Source organism: Pristis pectinata, chromosome 6 (genome assembly GCF_009764475.1).
Source record: "Pristis pectinata isolate sPriPec2 chromosome 6, sPriPec2.1.pri, whole genome shotgun sequence".
Classification (NCBI taxonomy): domain Eukaryota; kingdom Metazoa; phylum Chordata; class Chondrichthyes; order Rhinopristiformes; family Pristidae; genus Pristis; species Pristis pectinata.
Window position 1 is genome coordinate 8,640,743 of NC_067410.1, and position 17,157 is coordinate 8,657,899.

The 17,157-nt window shown below is 44.4% G+C and overlaps 1 long non-coding RNA gene and 1 other non-coding gene across 2 annotated transcripts in view; one reads left to right on the forward strand and one right to left on the reverse strand.

Annotated features, from left to right (window-relative positions):
* Positions 1-17,157, forward strand: part of LOC127572065 (uncharacterized) — a 79,192-nt gene that overhangs the window by 14,437 nt on the left and 47,598 nt on the right. The gene's annotated exons all lie outside the window — the stretch shown is intronic.
* On the reverse strand, positions 15,438-15,561 carry LOC127572165 (U6atac minor spliceosomal RNA). The gene has a single exon (XR_007956595.1). It is a non-coding gene; the product is annotated as a U6atac minor spliceosomal RNA (small nuclear RNA).

Here is a 17,157-nt window from a genome sequence, read left to right on the forward strand (position 1 = left end):
TATTAGTCATGTGTACATCGAGACACACAGTGAAATGCATCTTTTGCGTAGAATGTTCTGGGGGCAGCCCGCAAGTGTCGCCACGCTTCCGGCGCCAATATAGCATGCCCACAACTTCCTAACCCGTACGTCTTTGGAATGTGGGAGGAAACTGGAGCACCCGGAGGAAACCCACACAGACACAGGGAGAATGTACAAACTCCTTACAGACGGCCGGAATTGAACCTGGGTTGCTGGCTCTGTAACCGCTAACTCTACCGTGCCTGTACTATTGTGAAGAGCATCAGAAGGGTTTGCCCAGGGTCCTGGACAATCCTTATCATTCAACCAAAACTGGTACATATTGGAGGGAGCTAACTATGTCCCACTTTATAGCAGTGCCTACACTCTGAACAGGGCTTTGTGGACTTTGGAATGTCTTGAAAGATGTTATACAGAGTCATAGAGTTATGCAAGACTTTCTATCACTATGTTCAAACCCAGTGTTCTCCTTGTATAATGGGAGCTACCACCAGCACATCGATAGGTGTTGGATTGACTGCAGGAGTGATAACAGCATTAATAGGTGTTGAATTGACCTGTGGGCTTCGCGTCTGACACCAATAGGTTTGGGATTGGCTGCAGAAGTGACAATGTCATTGATAGGTGTTGGAGTGGCCTGGAGTAGTGACAGTTGGTCAGGCCACATCTGGAGTATTGCATTCAATTCTGGTCGCCCCATTATAGGAAGCATGTGGAGGCTTAGGAGAGGGTGCAGAAGAGGCTTACTGGATGCTGCCTGGATTAGAGAGCATGTCTAGGTTGGACAAACTTGGGTTGTTTACTCAAGAGCGATGGAGGCTGAGGGAAGGCCTGATAGAAGCTAATCAAATTATGAGAGGCCGAGACAGAGTGGACAGTCGATATCTTTCTCCCAGGGTTGAAATTTCTAATACTAGAGGGCATGTATGAAGGTGGGGGAGGGGGGCGGGGGGTTTCAAAGGAGATGTGCTGGGCAAGATACTGGTGAGTGCCTGGAATGCCCTGCCAGAGGTGGTGATGGAGGCAGATACGATAGAGCTTTTAAGAGGCTCCTAGCTAGGCACATGAATGTGCTGAGAATGGAGGGATATGGACCACGTGCAGGCAGAAGAGATGAGGTGTAATTAGCCATCATTGGCTTCATTAGTTTGGCACAACATTGTGGGCCGAAGGGTCTGTGCTGTACTGTTCTACGTTCTATGTTCCATGTTCTATGTTCTATGTTCTCTGATAGGATGAGACCAACTAGTTTAATATGACACATGATGCTCCTTTGTCTCTGTTAAGTGCTTCTAATAGCTGCTACATCCGTCTCCTACTTTCTGTGACTTTTATTTTCTCTTTAATGGTTCGAACAAAGAGTCTTCAATCTGAACTGTTAACTTAGTTTCCCTTTATACAAATGCTGTCTGACCTGTTGGCTGTTTCTAGCACTTTCTGCTTTTATTTCTGATTTCCTGCATGTGCAAGTTTTTAAAAATTATTTTTAGGACATCAGTTTAAACTCTCTTCCAGAGGATGGCACTTCTGACAGTGCAGCACTCCTGTGATGTTCCACTGGGAATGTCAGCTCAGATTTTGGTGTTGAAGTGTCTGGAGAGGATTCCGAGAGCATGGATGGTGGAAATTAGTAGCATAAAATGGCAAGTGACTGGGGAGCCACAGGGAGTTGCAGGGTTCAACAATCTGTGGGACTTTGACAAGGCACATTGAGACATGAGAGGCCAGTCTTGTCAGGCAGTTACAGGCATTCCACTATTCTTCACATCTTCAACAAATCTGCTCGACCCGATGGAATTGGCTCATGTTCTATTTTATAACTAATGAAAGCTGCGCACAATAATTTTTGCTTATGGTTTTGCAAGGAGTGGTATCTGGGGACTCTGATGGATACCATCAATCCAGATGGACTCTGACCTCACGATCTACCTCGTTGTGAGCTTGCACCTTATTACACTGCACTTTCTCTGCTCTGTACTGTTATTGTTTTTACCTGTACTACATCAATGCACTCTGTACTAACTCAATGTAACTGCACTGTGTAATGAATTGATCTGTACGATCGGTTTTCCACTGTACCTTGGTACAAGTGACAATAATAAACCAATACCAATACCATCTTCAATTCCATCTTCAATTAATCTTCATTTCCATCGAGGACATCTTCAAGAGGCGGTGCCTCAAGAAGGCGGCGCCTCAAGAAGGCGGCATCCATCACTAAGGACCCTCACCATCCGGGACATTCCCCCTTCTTGTTACTACCAATGGGGAGGAGGTACAGGAGCCTGAAGACCCACACTTAACAATTCAGGAACAGCTTCTTCCCCTCCGCCAACAGATTTCTGAATGGTCCATGACCCCATGAACATGACCTTGTTATTCTTTTTTTTTGCACTATTTATTTATTTTGTAATTTATGGCAATTTTTATGTCTTTACACTACTGCTGCTGCAAAACAACAAATTTCATGTCATTGAATTCAGTGATAATAAATCAGATTCTGATTCTGAATACCTAGAGACTCCAGAGACATCTGGAAAATTGGCAGCGCAAGGCAGCACCTGAGCTGATTCAGAGATCGGTCTGTTTAAATTTCGAATGACTTTTCTCTATTCAATAGCAGAAAAATCCAAATTTTCTATTCCACTTCTGTTTACCATGAGACAAAAATGGCAGAGGATTTATCTGGATACGAGCGAGTTGTACTGGTCGTGGATGTGGGGATGTGGGCTTATTTTACTGCAAATTGATGAGGAAACGTGCCATTATTTTTTTGGGGGAAAAGAAAGCCCATTTGCGTGTGAGGACTTGAGGCTCCTCTTTGAAACTGGGCCGAAACCTGATGCCAAGAGGCAGTGGTGATGGGATGCACAGATGGCCAACAGATGCCCAAAGACACAGGCGTTTGTGTTCGGTGTAGCAACAGGAGATCTTCCCCAACCCCCTTCACCATGTTTGATCTTCACCAGAGGTACAGCTCTGGGAAGGGTTGAATTCGCTTGAGTGAGGTTAAAGGGTGTGACCTCTGACATTCGCCATGGGATGTGAGAAAACGTATAAAATTCACCAAGGCTGCTGGTGCGATAGACAGTGGGGAAACAAGGGAAAGCACAACGGCTCATGAGCAGACACTACTACCTGGTCCCTGGGCGACAATCCCGCAGTTTACAGCCCCAGGTTCCCGATGCCTCAGTTTTTTGACCATTTAAGTATTTATTTACATAGAATTTACAACAGAGAAACAAATCATTCAACCAAACTGAGCATGATGGTGTTAATGTTCGACACACCTCTTGCTCTTCCGGACCTTGTCCATTACCAGATCCCTAAAACTCTGATCTTTTCTCCCTCATGTACTTAACTAGCGTTTCCTTTAAACTAGAGACAGAGGTAGAGGGTAGTGAGTCGGAGGGGATCTGAGGAGGATTTTTTTTTCACATGGAGGGTCATTGGACTCTGGAACACACTTGACCTGAAGGGCCAGTGGAAGCAGAGACTTTCACAACATTTAAGAAGAGTCTAAGTAAGCACATGAATTGCCAAGGCATAGAAGGCTACAGAAGGTTGGTAAATGGGATAGGTATGGATTGGTACTTGATGGTCAGCAGGGATATCAAGTCAAGTCAAGATTATTGTTGTATGAACAAGTATAGATGCACCATGGAAAGCATCCTATCAGGATACATCACGGCTTGGTACGGCAACTGCTCTGCCCGAGACCGCAAGAAGCTGCAGATTTCAGCACGTCACAGAAGCCAGCCTCCCCTCCAATGGACACTGCCTACACTTCTCTCTGCCTCGGTAAAGCAGCCAGCATAATCAAAGACCCCACCCACCCCGGACATCTCTCCCCTCCCATCGGGCAGAAGGTACAAAAGCCTGAAAGCACGTACCACCAGGCTCAAGGACAGCTTCTATCCTGCTGTTATAAGACTATTGAACGGTCCCTTAGTACAATAAGATGGACTCTTGACCTCACAATCTACCTCATTATGACTTTGCACCTTATTGTCTGCCTGCACCGCACTTTCTCTGTAACTGTAACACTTTATTCTGCATTCTGTTATTGTTTTCCCTTGTACTACCGCAATGCACTGATGTGATGAAATGATCTGTATGGATGGCAAAGTTTTCCACTGGACCTCGGTACAAGTGACAATAATAAACCAATTTACCAAATTATATGTGACACAGGCTCATTGAAAATCTTATTGCAGCAGCATTACAAGCATGGAGCATTAGAGACACAATATTCATAAGAAAAATATAAATGATACATAAATTATACAAGAAAGAACACAATTAGAACAAAGAAACAAAGTCCATTGTAGAGCAAAGTGGTCAAAGTGGCCATAGATCTATTCTAAAATAGTGATTAAGGTCGTGCAGGTTGGTTCAAGAACCAAATTGTTGGAGGGGAGTAGCTGTTCTTGAACCTGGTGGTGTGGGACTTCAGGCAAGGGCCTGTTTCTATGCTGTATAAATCTATGACTCTTAAAGCAGTGCATTGCAATTGCCCCAACACTCCATGTGTGCCTGAGTCGCACTCTCTCACTGCAGTCCTGGATCTGGCCCACTGCCTGAACTTGCTGCCTATGGTCCCTGTGCCCCTACACCAACCTGTTTGGGACACTGAGTGGCAGCTGAACTGACCCTCTCTGTCCAGGAAGAGTCCCACTAGATGAAGTGGTGTCTATACTACGAGTAGTCTTCTGACATCAGAGCCTAGAGCACACTGTTGCTGCTTTCAGGGGAATTTGGAACTATTTTTAAATGCTGGTGATGCTCAGCAATGCTACTTGATTTGAAAAAGATGAAAAATTGGAAGTGTGGGAAAGGAATTCCAAAATATTAATTTAGCGCCTTGAACTTATATCTAAGAACATTAGGATGAAGTAAAATGATGGTGATCTCATTGAAACTTCTCACAGGCCGGATGGAGGGAGAATGCTTTCCTTGGATGAGGGGTCTAGGACCAGGGTCACAGCTCCGGAATCAAGAGGAGGTCACCTGGGACTGTTGGGCAACTGCTTCGTGCGGAGGGTGGCGAATCTTCAGAATTCTCTGTCCAAGAGGTTTGTGGAGACTCAGTCATTGAGTTCTTTCACAATAGAGGTCAACAGATTTCTGGGTATCAAGGGAGATGGGGATAGTGCAGGAAAATGGCACTGGTACATCAGTCATGATCTTGATTGAATGACGGAGCAGATCTGATGGGACAAATGTTTTTAATGTTACATATGAACATACAAACTAAGAGCAGGAATACGCCACTTGAATCAACCATTTTATAAGATCACAGCTGATTTGATTATAAAATGAACTCTGCATTCTTTTTTATTTGTGCTAACCTTCCACTTCCTTGCTTGTCAATGATCTATCTTCCTTTCCTTAAAATTATGTCCAAGGATCTGCTTCCATCGAGGAGTTCCAAAAATCACCTTATCTCTGCCTTAAATGGACTACTCCTTATAATTAAACAGTGATCCCTGGTTCCAGATTCTCTTACAAGAGGGAACATCTTTTCCACATCTACCCTGTGAGGACCCCTCAGGATCTTATGTTCAAATAAGTAAATGACTTATTTAAATGATTCAAATGACATTTAAGTAAATTTAATTTAATTTACTTAAATGACTTCAGATGCTGCTTGATCTGCTAAGCTCCTCCAGCAGATTGTTGCTCCAGATTCCAGCATCTGCAGTCTCTTGTGTCTCTATGTAAATCACTTGCCTTTCTCCACAAGCTAAGCCAAACCGTTCAAGCCCATACACGTCAGGCCTCTTCAAAGTAATAGTATTGGTTTGTTACTGTCACATGTACCAAGATACAGTGAAAAGCTTTGTTTTGTGTGCCATCCAGACAGATCATGCCATGCTAAATACAGGCTGGAATGGCAACTGCTCTGCCCAAGACCACAAGAAACTGAAAAGAGTTGTGGACACAGCCCAGTCTTTCAAAAAAAACAGCCACCCCTCCATTTACTCTGTCCACACTTCCTGCTGCCTTGGGAAAGTGGCCAACATAATCAAAGACCCCTCCCATCCTGATCATTCTCTATTCTCTCCCCTCCCATCAGGTAGAAGATAAAAAAGATAGAACATAGAACACTACAGCACAGTACAGGCCCTTCAGCCCATAATGTTGTGCCGACATTTTATCTTGCTCTAAGATCTATCTAACTCTTCCCTCCCACACAGCCCCCTATTTTTCTATCATTCATGTAAAAGCTTGAGAACACATCCCACCAGGTACAAGGACTTTTGTCCAGCTGTTATAATACTCTTGAACAGACTTCTTATATGATAAAGATGAACTCTTGATCTCTCAATCTACCTCGTCATGGCCCTTGCACTTTCTCTGTAACAGTATATTCTGCATTCTGTTTTTTTTTTCTTTTCTACTATTCCGATGTACTTATGTGTGGAATAATCTGTCTGGATGGCATGTAAATAAAAACTTTTCACTGTATCTTGGTAGATGTGACAATAGTAAACCAATTACCAACTGTATTGAGGTAGTAAAAAGAAAGCATAATGCAGAATATAGTGTTTCAGTTACAGAGAAAGTGCAGTGTGGGTGGACAACTAAAGTGCAAGGTCCATGACGAGGTAGATTGGGAGATCAAGAGTTCACCTTCAGCGTATGTGAGGGACCAGTTGCAAAGTGCGTCCAGGCCACTCCTCTGCACGTCTGTGCTCCACTGCTTTGTTGAGTGGTGAGTCCAACCACGAAGGGGGAGGTCAGAGGCACCAACATACACAGAAGCTGGAGCCATGCAGACTAGTTCACCATAGAAAGCCAAAGGTTTTCACAGAACTGCATCTACAGCTGGGGTCCATCTCAACCATTGAGTGAAAGAATCTTTCCCAAATGCCCTGTTGCATTTATTAGTGTTTCTCACTTACCTTTGTGCCTCAGGTTTCAGACTCTGCCAGATGTGTGAATGTTTTCTTCATAACTACCCCTTCAAAAAACAAATGTGGAATACTGCAGATACTGGAAATCTGAAATAAAAGAGAAAGTTGTGGAAGTACTCAGCAGGTCAGACAGCAGCTGCAGGGAGAGACTTCTTGTTGAAGTTCTTCTATATCTTCCCCTTGTGTTGCTTGGTGCCAGTTTTTCATTTGACAATCTGCAGTTCTTCCTCTGTGGATGCTGAGCGACCTGCTGAGTATTTCCAGCATTATCTGCTTTATTCCAAACAATATCCATCAGGGTCAGTCCTCAACCTTCTTCCTTCTAGAGAAGCACTGTGGTCTCAACGATATTCAAACAGGCTAATTGGGTGTTTCCGAAGTAGAGAAGGTACCACTCTCACCCATAGCTTTGATCTCCATTTCTATCACTCCTGATTCACATTAAGCACTGCTCAGACTGTGAAACTCTCACCTTTATTTTCAAATCTCTCCACGATCTCGCTCCCTTCTCCTTCCTTTCTGTGTAACCTCCTCCCGTCCTACCTTCCTTTCAGATCTCTGCGTTCTTCCAATTCTGGATCCTCGATCGTCCCTGAATTTAATTACTGTGCCATTGGTGTCCGTGGTATCGTGTCCCAAGATCTCAAATCCTTTCTCTCAGTCTCACTACCTTTTAAATTAATTAATTGGTAAATTGGTTTATTATTGTCACATGTACTGAGGTACAGTGAAAAACTTTGTTTTGCATGCCATCCACGCAGATCATTTCATCACATCAGTACATTGATGTAGTACAAGGCAAAAGCATTAACAGAATGCAGAATAAAGTGTCGCAGCTACAGAGAAAGTGCAGTGCAGGCAGACAATAAGGTGCAAGGGCCATGTGATTGTGAGGTCAGGAGTCCATCTTATTGTACAAGAGGTCCGTTCATAGTCTTATAACAGCGGGATAGAAGCTGTCCTTGAGCCTGGTGGTACGTGCTTTCAGGCTTTTGTATCTTCTGCCCAATGGGAAGGGGAGAAGAGAGAATGTCCGGGGTGGGAGGGGGCTTTGATTATGGAGACACATGCTGGAATCTGGAGCAACAAACAATGTGCTGGAGGAACTCAGCAGTTCAAGCAGTGTCTGTGGGGGGGAAAGGAATTATCGACGTGTAGGGTCGAAACCCTGCATTATGTTGGTTGCTTTACCTTTTTACCTCATTCTTTAAAGTACTGTTTCAAACTTACCTCTTTGACTAAGCTTTTGGTCAACTGCTCTATTCCTAAACATGTTTGGTTTCAAATTTTGCTTGAAAGCCCTCCTGTAAGGCACGAGGGCTGTTTTGCTACATTAAAGGTCCATTTAATACAAGCTGTTGAAGTTGTTACTCCATCAGTTCCTTTAATCATCTTAAACACCCCATTAAAATTGACCATTAATCTTCTGTATTCAAGTCTCATAGTTTCGGCACCAGATTCAGTAGGTGGCTTTTTAATTCAGTGTTTAGAAAAATGTAGAGACACCAGGAGTCTTCAACTCAACACCACCCCCAACCAGGCATTGAAAGGATCCAGTCAATGGCAGGCTACAGAGATAAGCAGGCTCGATTTTCACGAGCAATGGGTGGTAAATCTCATGAAAACTGTTTATTTTAATTGTCTTTAGCTCGTCAAATGCCCTCAATGCTGCAAACCTTCAGGGATGACCTGTGTGGAAATAGCAGGGTCCGTGAAAACCATACGTATGCCTGGTAAAAGGTTTTCGTTTTTGAAGCACTTGTGAAGAGATTGAAAAGCAGGAGTTTCGGATCACAGGCACCGAGGGGATCTCATAGGTTCTCCATCCTAAAAAAGGCAACCTTATCCACTTATCAACGCGTGAGATGAAGGAGCATTGTCCAAACACATTAAACTCCTCAGACCCATAATAGAGAGTGATGGCTTTCACCTTATCTGTTTACATTGAGGTTAAAGTCAGGTTCATGGGAGGTGAGTGAGTAATGTTCCAAACCATTACCCCATCCAGTCCCCACACTCCAGGCAACAGATTTTTACCTCGTCTGTTTGGACTGGGTTTGAAATGTAAATGTGAGAGGTGAAAGCAGAGTGCTGTGACCCCTGGACCCTCTACCATTCTCTTTATCTTCAGCACTGAATGAGTTATGGTGTTTACTATGGATAAATCAACAGGGCTCAACTGGGACTGAGGTCAGTGACATTTCACAGCAAGAGTGACATTGCACCAAAGATAATTGGCTTCAGCGAGATACAATCAAACACAGGATGCACTGAATTTATTTGTTCACAATACATGGAATGCACTGTTTAGGTAATCTTCTGAGTACTGGCTAGTGGTTAGAGAACCTTGGAGATGGAGAACAGCTATTGGGACATCATAGATTTGCTGCTGGGCAAGTTCTTGTCCACTTGCCTATGGTTCTATAATAGGCATAGCAGAGTTCCTGATGGCAGCATATGGGTAGAAAATTAACCTTGCAAAATATGTATGGGTGCACAGACAAGTACCACATGTGCCCATATGTACTCATTCAATGCACATATGCATAGCTACATGCTCACAGGCATTCACATGGACATGATAATATGTGTGCAAACGTGGTCACATACGTGTGTGTGCATGCTGTTGCATGTGTATATTACCTTTGCAGCCTAAGTTAGTAGCAGACAATTGGAATATCAACATGGAAACCTCATGTGAACATTGGGCCCTGTTTCTATTGACACTAAGAAACGTATGGTGCACTGTGTACTCCGTGTCCCAAAGTGGGCTCCACTAAAGTCAACCAAACTGAATTTCAGCCACTGTTGTTTTATACTTTCAGTTCTTCCACTGACATGGATTCTCTATCCTCCTCCTCAGGGGCAGCCCTAATCGGATGCCTTGCTGGAGGTTTCACCTCGTGATTACCACTTCTGACCACCATGCCTTCTCCCCATCTCCCAATATCAATATAACCACAAAATTGAAATTCAACAAAAATGCTAAAAGAAATAAATTCTTGAGCATGGGTGGATTTCTCTCCCAGGGTCACTAGCAGGGGTGTCCAGAACATTAATCTTTAATTCTAGGAGGCTTCTGGACAATCTTGAAGGGTTAGCAAACTCCAACTAAGTAACTGCAGTTGTTAATGTCACGGTACCAGCAATAATTGTTTGTACACTCGTTAACAGATGTGCGCGCGTGTGCGTGCGCGCACACACACACACACACACACACACACACACACACACACACACACACACACACACATATGATGAGATGGACTCTGACCTCACGATCTACCTTGTTGTGACCTTGCACCTTATTGCACTGCACTTTCTCTGTAGCTGTGACACTTTACTCTGTACTGTTATTGTTTTTTACCTGTACTACCTCAATGCACTCTGTACTAACTCAATGTAACTGCACTGTGTAATGAATTGACCTGTACGATCGGTAGGCAAGACAAGTTTTTCACCGTACCTCGGTACAAGTAACAATAATAAACCAATACCAATACCAATACACACACTGGACCAGCCAGATAAATTTGGTGGCTATGGGAGCAGATGTGGTGAATGCCACAGCTGTTCCATAATCTACAAGGCACATGTCAGGAGTGTGATGAAATACTCTCCATTTGCCTCGATGAGTGAAGCACAAGCAATTCTCAAGAAGTTTGCTACCACCCCAGACAAAGCAGCCCATCTGATGATACCCCAACAACCACTCTAAATGTTCATTCCCTCCACCACTGGTATGCAGTTCGGGCAGTGTGTACCTTCAACAAAATGCTCCAGAGTTCCTAGGCCAGACTGCTTTGATAGCACCTCACAAACCCTTCACCTCTACCACAGGCAGGACAAGGGTAGCAAGTGCAAGGGAGCACCTACAATTTTTCAATTTCCATGTGGTAAGTTCCATGAGGTGGTAATCCATGCCAAAAGCTTCTCAAAGGACAAACAGATTATTAAATGGGATGGATGAAGAGTTAAACTAACATTTGGGTTGTGTTGAAGCTATTGATGGCCACAACAGGAGCGGGGTTCTGGTATCCAGATAAGATCAGCAAAAAAACATTGCAATGTGGCACTGAAGTTGTTTTAATCATTTAGAATAAACTTTGCAAACATTGAAATGTTGGAAATACTTCACAGGTCAAACATCGTCTGTGCAAGGAAACAGAACAATATCTAGGTTTAGAGAAGGAGAGTTAAGCTTTCAGGGTGATGGTCTCTGGGTTGTTCTGGTTTTGGACTGGAACACTGTCAATAGGCAGCTCCATTTGTAACCTCTGCTCACTGCAGGGGTCCAATATAAAATGGATTGTAGCAGGGGTCAATTCTGACCCATCCTATCCGGATGCATCACAGCTTGGTATGGCAACTGCTCTGCCCAAGACCACAAGAAATTGCAGAGAGTTGTGAACACAGCTCAGCACATCACGACAACCTGCCTCCACTCCATGGACTCTATCTACACTTACTGCTGCCTCGACAAAGCAGCCAGCATAATCAAAGACCCAACCCAAACCCGGTCCTTCTCTCTGCTCCCCCCATCCACTGAGCAGAAGATACAAAGTCTTGAAAACATGCACCACCAGGTTCAAGGACAGCTTCTATCCCGCTGTTGTAAGACTCTTGAATGGATGTCTTGTACGATAAAGGTGAATTCTTGACCTCACAATCTATGTTGTCATGGCCCTTGCACCTTATTGTCTACTTGCACTGTGCTTTCTCTGTATCTGTAACACTATATTCTGAATTCTGTTATTGCTTTTCCCTTTGTACTACCTCGATGTACTTATGTTTTGTATGGATGGCATGCAATACAAAGATTTCCACTGTACCTCGGTAACTGCGACAATAATAAACCAATTACCAATTACCTATTAGGCCAGGGCACAATAACCCAAGGATAAGTGGGTTGTTATATGTGAATGCCCTGTACCCACTGGAAGTTAGAAGAATGGAAGGTGATCCTATTGACGTTGTGGGAGGGATTGACAGGGTCACCGCTGCTTCCTCTGTCTGGAGATTTTGAACTAAGGGGGAAAAGTTACAGGATAGGAGTCCACCATGTAGGACTTGAGATAAGGAGAAATTTCTCTATGTTGAGGAATTCTTTGGAATTCTGCACTCCAGAGAGCTGGGGATGCTTGATAGCTGAGAATACTGAGGCTGAGTTTAATGGACAATGGGATTCGAGAAGAATGGGAATTGGGTGGCAGAGGAATGAGGCAGAGAATTAGGCGTGATTTTAGGGAAGGCTAGAACAGGCTCGAGGAGCCAAGTGGCCCAGTCCTATTTCTCTTTACCATTTTATATTTTTTACAAACTGGACCATTCTGCAGTTATTGATTGCTCACTCAGAGAGGTCGGGAGACTTGCTTTGGAAACTGCTGTATAAAATTGTTCCAGTGTGTTGTAGTGCCCTTAGACTGTGGACAAAGGGAGATCGCTGGGTTGAGAAGAGAAGAGGGAGCATTTCGCTTTACACTGAGCCATAACATGGTCCGGGAGTGCTCGGTCCTGGGAGCAGAGAGAGGAGGGGAGTGTGGGGCTAGTGGGTGGAATATCAATTGCTCACCTAATGAGAACACATTCTGAGAATCAACCTGTTCCTGGAGACAACTTTGGTGTTACAGGAATTATCTTTGGGAAGCGTGAATGTTCTCCGTGACTGTATGTGGGCTTCAGAAGCAGGACAGGCAATTGTACCCTCTATCATTGCAGGCAGAGTACTGAGGCCACTTCAGTTCCATTGCTTTTATTACAGTCTCCCTCTCTTTGTCTCCCTCTGAGTGCGAAGCAAGCTGGGACAGTTGCTCCCATCTCTCCCACAATATCTCCCAGGCTTGGAGTTTTGGTCGCCCTGTTTTAGGAAAGATGTTATTAAACTAGAAGGAGTGCAGAAAAGATTTATCAGGAAGTTGCCTGGACTTGTGGGCCAGAGTTACAAGGAGAGGTTATGTAGATTAGGGTTTTATTCCCTGGAATGTAGGAGATTGATGGGTGACCTGAAAGAGGTATACAAAATCATGAGGGGTATAGACAGGATGAAAGTCTTTATCTCAGGGAGGGGATACTAAAACCAAGAGGACATTGGTTTTAGATCAGAGGAGAGAGATTTAAAAGGGACATCAGGAGCAGCTTCTTCACACAAAGGGTGGTGCATATTTGGAATGAGCTGCCAGAAATAGTGGTTGAGGTGGGCACATTAGCAATGTTTAAAAGCCATCTGATAAGTACATGGATAGGAGAGGTTTAGAGGGCTATGGGCCAAACGTGGGCAGATGGGACTAGCTCAGTGGGCAACACAGTCATCATGGATGATTTGGGCTGAAGGGCCAGTGTTCGTGCTGGATGACTTTATGACTCTATGACTCTGTGACCTTATGACTTGGTATGGGTTTAGACAAGAACAGTAGAGAGAAAGCTGCTCCCATTAGCAGATGGTTTGGGGACTCAGGGAGCACAGATTTAAAGAGGTGGTCAAATTATACAAGAAGTGTGGGAGGAAAGCTTGCACCTGTATTAAGCTGAGACAAAAACAAAAGGGGGGTTTGCAGGTATTTGGTATTGGTTTATTATTGTCACTTGTACTGAGGCACAGTGAAAAACTTGTCTTGCATACCGATCGTACAGATCAATTCATTACAAAGTGCAGTTATATTGAGTTAGTACAGAGTGCATTGAGGTAATACAGGTAAAAACAATAACAGTACAGAGTAAAAGTGTCACAGCTACAGAGAAAGTGCAGTGCAATAAGGTGCAAGGTCACAAAAAGGTAGATCGTGAGGTCAGAGTCCATCTCATCGTATAAGGGAACTGTTCAATAGTCTTATCACGGTGGGGTAGAAGCTGTCCTTAAGTCTGGTGGTACGTGCCCTCAGACCCCTGTATCTTCTAGCTGATGGAAGAGGAGAGAAGAGAGAATGACCCAGGTGGGTGGGGTCTTTGATTATGCTGGCTGCTTCACCAAGGCAGCGAGAGGTAAAGACAAGAGTCCAAGGAGGGGAGGCGGGTTTCTGTGACGCACTGGGCTGTGTCCACAACTCTCTGCAGTTTCTTGCAGTTCTGGGCAGAGCAGTTGCCATACCAAGCCGTTATGTATCCAGATAGGATGCTTTCTATGGTGCATCGATAAAAGTTGGTGAGTGTCAAAGGGAACAAACCGAATTTCTTTAGCCTCCTGAGGAAGGAGAGGCGCGGTGCAACAAGTTATCAAGAAGGCAAATGGACTGTTGGCCTTCATTGCTAAAGGGATTGAATTTGAAAGCAGAGAGGTTATGCTGCAACTATACAGGGTACTGGTGAGGCCGCAGCTGGAGTACTGTGTGCAGTTCTGGTCTCCTTACTTGAGGAAAGATATACTGGCTTTGGAGGCGGTGCAGAGGAGGTTCACCAGGTTGATTCCGGAGATGAGAATGTTAGCCTATTAGGAGAGATTGAGTTGCCTGGGACTATACTCACTGAAATTCAGAAGAATGAGAGGGCATCTTATAGAAACATATAAAATTATGAAAGGGATAGATAAGATAGAGGCAGGAAGGTTGTTTCCACTGATAGGTGAGACTAGAACTAGGGGACATAGCCTCAAGATTCGGGGGAGTAGATTTAGGACGGAGATGAGGAGAAACTGCTTTTCCCAGAGAGTAGTGAATCTGTGGAATTCTCTGCCCAGGGAAGCAATGGAGGCTACCTCATTAAATATATTTAAGACACAGTTAGATTTTTGTATAGTAGCAGAATTAAGGGTTATGGGGGAAAAGGTAGGTAGGTGGATCTGAGTCCATGGCCAGTTCAGCCATGATCTTATTGAATGGTGAAGCAGGCTCGACGGGCCAGATGGCCGCCTCCTGTTCCTATTTCTTATATTCTTAAAAACAGAAAATGCTGGAAATACTCAGCAGGTCCAGTGTCATCTGTGGGAAGAGAAACAGAGTGAATGTTTCACGTGAGAGACCCTTCGTCAGAACGAAAAAGGGGACAAAGGAAGCTTTTTAAGCTGCAAGGAGAGAGGATGTCTCCGAATGAGTAAAACTGGGGTGACCAAGGAGGTAAGCTGTAAACAAGGTGATCTGGTCAGTGAGTGAATGGGAGCAGTTGGAAGGTGATATCAGAGACAAAAGAACCGAGACAAAAGAATGTGGGAGTTGTGAAACAGAGATTGTCAGAATTTTACAATAAACTGTCAGATTGCCATAAAACAAATGGAGACACAAGAGACTGCAGATGCTGGAACCTGGAGCAACAAACAATCTGCTGGAGGAACTCAGTGGGTCGAGCAGCATCTGTGGGGAGGAAAGGAATTGACAACGTTTCAGGTTGAAATCCTGGATCGACACGAAGAGTGGAGAGGGAAGATAGCCAGTGTAGAGGAGAAGGGGAGGAAACCCACACAGATACGGGGAGAACATACAAACTCTTTACAGACAGTGGCCGGAATTGAACCCAGGTCACTGGCTCTGTAATAGCATTACACTAACCGCTACACTACCGTGCCTGCCCATAACATGGTTAGATGCCACTAAGTAGATGGCAATGCCTTAACCAGTTGTATGTTGTAAAGCCACCAGGGCGCCTTTCATCCTTATCAAAGTGAGTGTTAACCTTCTCTCCTTTCATACAACACTCAAACACAGAACTTAACTCATCCATAACCCAGACACAGAACTTCAAGGAGGCATGACTGTTGTGATAAATGGATCTTAAACTGAAGCTGAAACAAGGCACAACCAATATTTCAATGGCAACCGTGTGACACATTTAAGGTGGAAGCAGCCTGCCAACCTTGAAGCAGCAGTTAGCCTTAAGAGCTAATATGTGTACACCATGCCAATCGAACTGCTTAGAGCTGGAGTAATCCTAGAGAGGAATGCAGGCAGAACTCTGCCACACAGAATCGACAGCTAAGGGGAAGGGTTCTGATGACCCTGCCTGTCATCCATGACTTTGAAAGCGGGGGCCTGACATCCAAACCTACACGTAACCTAGGAGGCAGGCCCTTCTCCTGTCCAGCTGGGAATCAGTCCACACAGCAACGTCTGAGCTGGTTTGTTGTTTTGGAACCGACCGCAAATGTTTAAGAACGAAAATTTCAACCTTGAAAGCTCGGCCATTGTGTTCCTGTGTAAACAGACCTCCCCAGGCTCAAATCGGACACGGAACTTTGGGGAACTATTGAAAATAAATTACGTGCAGTGTCACACGCCATACCTTGAATGTTATTGACACAATTTCTGAGGGGAATTCCTTTGCGAGGGGTGGGTGCCACTTGCTGAAAGATGTGGGTTTGAAGTTTCAGATTGATAGGGTGTTGCACACAAATGACATTTATGTTTGAGACGTTAACAGACCTGTTGGAACAGGAGCAATATTGGTAAAGCCCCTGAAGTTCAGTATGAGAGAGACAACTTCATCAAGGCAAGAGTTTTCAGAGGGGACATTAATCTCCATCTTTCAGTGGTTCGTCAAACTCCTGTAAGCTGGGGAGTTGATATCCCAGCCAATCTCTGTCCTTCAAACATCACCACTTGGCTTTAACTTGTCGCTCATTGTATTGATGTGTAAAAGAGGTAATACCAGAGAAACAAAGATGCTGGAATCCAGATGAAAAACACAATGATGCTAGAGGAACTCAGCAGGCCAGGCAGCATCCGTGGAGAAAAGCAGGCGGTCAACGTTTCGGGTCAGGACCCTTCCTCAGGACTGAAGATAAGAAGAGGGGAAAACCAATATATAAGAGGGAAAAGCAGAGCAGTGATAGGTGGATAAAAGAGGGGAGGCGGGGTGGGCACAGGGTGGTGATAGGTAGATGCAGGTAAGAGATAGTGATAGACAGGTGTGGGGGAGGAGGGGAGAGCTGATCCACTGGGGGATGGGTCAAAGGTAAGGAGAGAGAGGGAAAAGAAAAGGAAGCTAGGAAAGGGAAGAAGGAACATGGACTAGATAAGAGCAGCCCTTTCTCAAGTTGAGTTTATTGTTATGCACAGTGCAGTACAATGAAAAACTTGCTTCCACCAGCATCACAGACACATAGATACAGACAACAATGCAGAATATAAATTAGAGATTGCAGATGCTGGAAATCTTGACCAACACATAAAACGCTGGGAAAACTCAGCAGGTCAGGCAGCATCTATGGAGAGAAATGGATAGTTGACATTTCGGATCGAGACCCTTCGTCAAGACTGAGAATATAAATTGTCACCTCTCTTTGGCACCATCT